The sequence below is a fragment of the Rattus norvegicus genome, chromosome 10, assembly GCF_021556685.1.
Source record: "Rattus norvegicus strain SHRSP/BbbUtx chromosome 10, alternate assembly SHRSP_T2T, whole genome shotgun sequence".
Taxonomy (NCBI): domain Eukaryota; kingdom Metazoa; phylum Chordata; class Mammalia; order Rodentia; family Muridae; genus Rattus; species Rattus norvegicus.
The window spans coordinates 77,704,631-77,710,630 of NC_141543.1; the positions used below are offsets into that span (position 1 = coordinate 77,704,631).

The 6,000-nt window shown below is 49.8% G+C and overlaps 1 protein-coding gene across 1 annotated transcript in view; it reads right to left on the minus strand.

Annotated features, from left to right (window-relative positions):
• The window catches only part of Ypel2 (yippee-like 2), a 57,568-nt gene extending 56,183 nt beyond the window's left edge, over positions 1–1,385 (minus strand). The window contains 1 exon segment of the mRNA NM_001108286.2: positions 1,249–1,385. The gene's annotated coding sequence lies outside the window, so the exon portion shown is untranslated.
• Positions 1,386–6,000: the final 4,615 nt, after the last annotated feature.

The window sequence follows — 6,000 nt, forward strand, 5'->3', positions numbered from 1 at the left end:
TACAGAATTTAAGAGTGAAACTTCCTCAAAAATAAGAATATCAAATGCTAAGAAAGTGAAGGGCTGATGGACTGAACTCAGGTAAAGCCTACAGCAGTGTGTGCCAAAAGGAAAAGCAACCCTATTTTCCTGATCAGATCCTGTGAACCCCCAAACCAGACTACTGCAGAGCCTCAAGCATAAGATTTACTGTAATACCTTTGTGCCTCTAATGTTCTGTAAATGGGGTTCAGAAAAGTAATCCCTAGTCTTCTTGTCCAGTGCTCTGGACAGGGAACCCATCTTACTAGAACGAAGATGAGCATGAGGAACAAAAGACTAATAAGACTGCAACTCAGTGGCTCAAAGACCCTCCAACGTGGCAACAACAAATCAACAAGGAAGCCAAAAAAGCAGGGCTCCGGGGCATTTACCATTTCCAGCAGCCGGACTGTGGAAGTCTGGGAAAACCGGGGGATATCCACTCTGCTTTTTAAAAACTGTGGGTAAAAGTGAAGTCAGAGGAGGCAGGCAGTTCTTTGCACAAGGGGTCCAAAGGAACAGTGCCACCCCTGCTAAGTGCCAGCCACAAGATGGGAGTAAGGCTCCACTGTTTCGGAAAAATCACCCTAACTAAGGGAGTCAGCAACCAGGCAGGTAGAACTTGAAGCAGGAAGAGACAGGAGCCAGCTCCTGGGAGGGACCCTCCGCAGAGGCCCCCGCAGCAAGTCTAGCAACAAAGTTCGCGCCCACCCCTTGGCAAGGCCGCTGGGGAGGCGCCGGGAAGCGTCCAGGCAGTTACTCGCTGTGGTTCCCTTGGCCTGAGGCTGCCGAAGCGCCCCCGGGACTTTTGAGGGCGATGAGCCCCAGACCCAAGTATCTCGATGGAGACATGGACGGCACAGCTGGGTGTCACCGGGTGCCACCGGTGGGGGAGGGGGATCACGCTGAACAAGGGAGTCGGTGGCGCCCAGGTCTCTGGGTCCCCCCACCCCCATATTTGCCGGGCAGCTCGTCGTCACCCGCAAGTCCCGAACCCAGAGCGCGCGCCAGTGTTTGTAAACAAACCGGTCACGTGGCCGCAGCAACCCGCTCCCCGCCCCTAGCACCCCGGGAACCTTCGGGGAGCCCCCTCGGGACCGCGACAACACCGCCCAGCTGAGCCGGGCTGCACGCAGCGCGGGAGCCCGACCGTCCCCAGGGCGCACAGCCCGAACCGGAGCGGAAAGCGCCCCACGCCCACGCGAGCCCAGCTCGAGATCCCCATACCTGGCGGCAGGCTGCCGGGTCCGGCCAGCCCCGAGCTCGGCTGCTCCGGAGTGCTTGGCGAAGAAGGGCTGCACGGCTGACTCTAGCGCTCCCAGCGCGCTCTTAAAGCCACAGTCTCCGCCACCGCCACCGCCACTGCCGCTCCGCATCCCTCCGAGTCCGGGCTGGGGGCTTGCCGAGTGACAGACGCGCCCCCGCGCCTATCCCATCGGCTCAGCACATAGCAACACGCCACTGGTTGGTCCGGCACGGCCGCAGCCCATCCGGGAGAAGCCAATCACTGGAGGACGGAACTCCGCCCCTGCTTTCCCTGCCTCCCGCCCCCAACCCCCACCCGCCCCTCGGCCCTGGCGGGGCGCGCGTGCGAGGAGTGTGGCAAGGTCTGGTCCCGCCAGTCCCGGCAGCTGGCGGGCGGGGCTGGGAAAAGAGGTGATTAGAGTGGGGGAGCTCTCTGAGATAGGAGCCTGTTTGTTTGGGTTTACTGGGGTTCCCAGGATCCGGGGCTATGTTGGGAAGTGGGATTTACAATGCTTTTGTTTTGAGACCCTAGATAGTGATTCCTCACTCCACTTTTAAGCCACGCTTGACCCAGAGCCTAAGTTACTAGAAGTGACCCTCAGAGTTCAAGGCAGGTATGTACTTAATAAGATAGTACCAGTGTCGTCAGGCCCACCCATGCCCTGCTCAGAAGCAGAAAGATAAGTCTCTATTCCCTCTGCCTTGCTAGTAATTTCCTAATTAAAACTAGGAAAAGGGTTGCCTGGTGTGTTCGAGTCCCTGAGTTGAATCCCCTGTACTGAGAGTGGGAGAGCATGGAGAAGGACTATAGAGAAACTGGAGTCCCTATTGCTAATGGCTAGTGAGGTCTATTAGCAACGAAAAATAGAACAAGAATAGTCAAAGTGACCAAAGGGGAGGAGCTTGCCTTCTGGGTCAGTGGGGTGGTGCTTTTCAAGGAAGAGAGGGTTAAAAAATAAACTCCTGACAGTCGGGAAGTCCAGGGAGGCACCAGGTGGGTGGAGTGGGGCAGTCTTCCGACAGGAAAACAGGTCAATTTGATAAAAGGATTTCTGCCAGAGGAGACAGCAGATCCTCTAAGCCGCTGGGATTCTGAACGGTGTTGGGGCAAAATACGTGTTTCCATTACCATTTTAGAAGAGAAGAAAACACGTGGTAATTGGACAGGTTGGTTCGTGCTTTATAACCCAAGGCTTGGGAAGTGATCAGAAGTTCAGGTCATCCTCAGCTACATAATTCCAAGGTCGCCAGGTCACTGAAAAAGAAAAAGACAAAACGAACATTCGGGGTGTGGAAGGAGGCTGAGGAAACTTTTGGTCTCCTCTCTGGTAGCAGTTTACACATAAACCCAGAATGGTATTTCTCCCCAGGTGCCTCAAGATGTCACCTGTCACTCCACTCAGCTGTTTTTAGTATACGGGCAATCAACCAAATTATCTTCAGTGAATGTAGCTCACGTGGTTAGGGATGAATTCAGTCCCAACGTTGGTAAGAACAAAACTACCTCATATTTGTTGGTAGATACTGGTTTCTGTGTAAGGGCACTGTCAATATTTACAACTGACCACTTTGGGAGGTGTAAACCCTGGAGTCAAAACGCCTTCAGCTGATTAATCACAAACTTGAAAAGATTTGAGATTGGATCTTTAAGAAGATACATTAAGGGGTTGGGGATTTAGCTTAGCGGTAGAGCACTTGCCTAGCAAGCGCAAGGCCCTGGGTTCTGTCACCAGCTCCAGAAAAAAAAGAAAAAAAAAAGATACATTAAATTCTTTAGATCATGAAAAACTTGATTACCAGCCCAGGGCTGCTTTCTGAGGTTAAGTTCTTTTGTGTCCTTAGGCCTTAGTAAGCCATTGCCTAAAATAAGGGGGAGCTGGGCTCTGGGGATGGAGCACCCAGTAGGGATTTTGCCTCAGGTTCTCGAAGCTCTGGACCCAATACCCATTACTGCAAAAACAAACAAGGAGGGCTGAAATAAGATGGTTTCTGAAGTCCCTTCCAACTCTAACATTACAAATCAAGAACTAGAAAATTAAGCTGGTTACGTTTCTGCACTAGCACTTTACTAAATATGTTTATAGCCACAGGTTCCCTAATGCCTAACAGTAGATTCTGTACTGGTTTTATACCCTGAGATACTGGTATGTTATGTAACAAGATTGGAGGCTACCGTTCTGTGTTTAAATAGAAGATAGCATTAGCTAACGAAGACCTGCCTTGTGCAGGGTGCTCTGAGGACCCCTGCAGGCCTGCTGTGTGGCTGCAGGAGATTAGAAGGGGCTACAGAGACACTGGGCTGAATAACAATAGAAGCAGCCAGCCAGCCAGCCAAAAAAATAAAAAGCCAGATCATGCCTTCTCCCAGCCAAAGGAGCCAAATGTTGTGAGTTGACAGAAGGGAGAACTGAAACAAAGAAGGGGGGGGGGGTGTAAGTACTAGAAACTGCTTCTCTTTCTCTGTGCACCCAAACACTTTCACCGGCCCTCCGAACACATTTACTTAAGTGCCTATCTTCAGCACCTTTTCCTGTTGCCTTGGACCGATTCTGAGAACCTGTACAGAGGAAAGAAACCCAGGCCAGTGGACACTCTGAGAATAGACAGATATTTATCCTGAGTGCAGCCACGTAGATGAAGCAATATGCAGAAAGACAGCAACAAACTAGAAGGCTCTCCCTTAAAAACAACAACAAAACCAAAAAAAAAAAAAAAAAAAGTTGGCAATAAAAGTTTGAGAGGCTCTAAGGCCTCCCAGGCAATCTTTTCCGCCTCGCTGTCTTGGGGAATCGGACTCGTCTTTGTGAAGCCAAGTCAAATGTATAAGTTTGTTGTTCATCCTCAAAAGCTTTCACAGTCAATGTTTGCCATCAGTTTCACTTACTAACCCTGTGTTCTCACTTTTGCTACCTTAGTGTGGCTTTGGCTGTGAACAAGTCTCCTGCTTTTTGTTTTTGTTTTTTCTCTCTTCCTCCTTTGTCCCCACCCCACCCCCTTTGGAGAGGGAGTCTGTATTTTGTAGCCCTGCCTGGCCTGGAACTCACCCTGTAGCTTAGACCAGCCTGGAACTCACAGAGATCCACATGCCTCTGCCTCCCCAGTGCTGGGGGGGTTAAAGGCATGTGCTACCACCCAGTTTCTCTTTTCACTTAAAAAAAAAAAAATGTTTGTTTTGTTGCTGGTACTTGACTGTGTATGTGTAGAAGTCAGGAAAGGACAGCTTGTGGGAGCGAGCCCTCTACTTCCATTTTCCTTTTGTTGTTTCAGGAAAGCAAAAAGATAACTTTGTTGTTGTTGTTGGGAAACTAATTCTACCCCCCGTGCTTGCTTCTATAACCCCGTGCACGTAATAGCAGAGATATTGAGGAATGTAACAGGGAAAACAGTAGCATATTTAGAGTGGCAGTTCTAAAAGCTGTGTCAAGGGAAATAATCAGACTTGCCGGACATGCTGTCAGAGACCTCCATGTTTCTGTAGGGTTGCTGCCTTCTACAGCCGAAAGATACTTGCATTTGTATACACAGTTGACTCTACAGTTAACCATTGTTTTGTTTTTATAACGGTTGTATCTGTGTGTATACACATCGCATGCGTTCGAGGCTTACTAAAGCCAAAAGACGGTTACCTAGAGTTGGAGTAGGCAGTTGTGAGCCCCTGGTGTGGATGCTGGGAGCCAACCCTGATCCTCTGGCAGAGGTTAAGTTCTCTTAACCTTTCAGCCATCTTTCCAGCCCTTTGAGGTAACTTCATTCAGCCCAAAGAGATATTACAGATCACAGAGATGTGCTGTAAGTGTGCCAGCTAGCTACAGGAGAGTCCTCAAGTGCAAACTGCCACCTTGCTGAGTGGGTCACTCTTGTCATTTCTTTTCAGTGCCTACTTCAGGCTACCTGTCCTCAGAGCTTTGGGCTAAGTTGCCCCTTGGCTTTTTGCATGGGTTCCAGGTCCTTGGGCTTGCACAAGCCCGTTTACCTTGGGAGCCATCTCTCCAGCCTCAAGGTCACTTTTACGTGCCCCAGTTTTGTTTGGTTGTTAGGGCAAAATCTGTAGCTCCAGCTGGCCTCATAGTCACAGCAATCCTCCTGCCTCAGCCTCCAAAATGCTGGGACTATAGGTGTTTATGACCTGAGACAAGAGCTCTCTGTGTATGTCTGTTTCCTATATCTTTGTCTCTCTGTTCCTCTCTGTGTGAGAGACCATTGTGTTGAGAGAATTCATAACTCAGGCTGACTTTGAACTCCCTGTGTAGACAAGGATTCCCCCTCCCTTGGACCTCTGGAATCATAAGCATTTACCCACCACACCCAGTTTTATGCAGTCCTGGACATCAGAACCAGGATTTGGTACACACCAGGCAAGAATTCTACCAACTAAGTCACACCCCAACCACTCCTTTTTACTTTTATTAACAAAGTTATCGTATAAAGCCCTGGGTTTCATTATGACATATTTATACACCTAGATCACTGTGCTTCGTTCTAATCTCCCCACCTCCCCTCCAGCTCCCTTTTGGGTTTTGTCTGAGTTTGCTTTTTTTGAGACAAAGTCTCTCGTAAGCCAGGCCAGATAAAAACTTCCTATGTAGCTGAGGACGACCTTAAACTAAGGATGCTCCTCCTGCCTCAGCCTCATAAATGTCAGGATTACAGATCACGAGCACCACAATTGGTCCCTGTAACCTCTCATAGCATTGGGAACACTCCCATCTTCTGTTCCCTTCCCCTCCCACACCA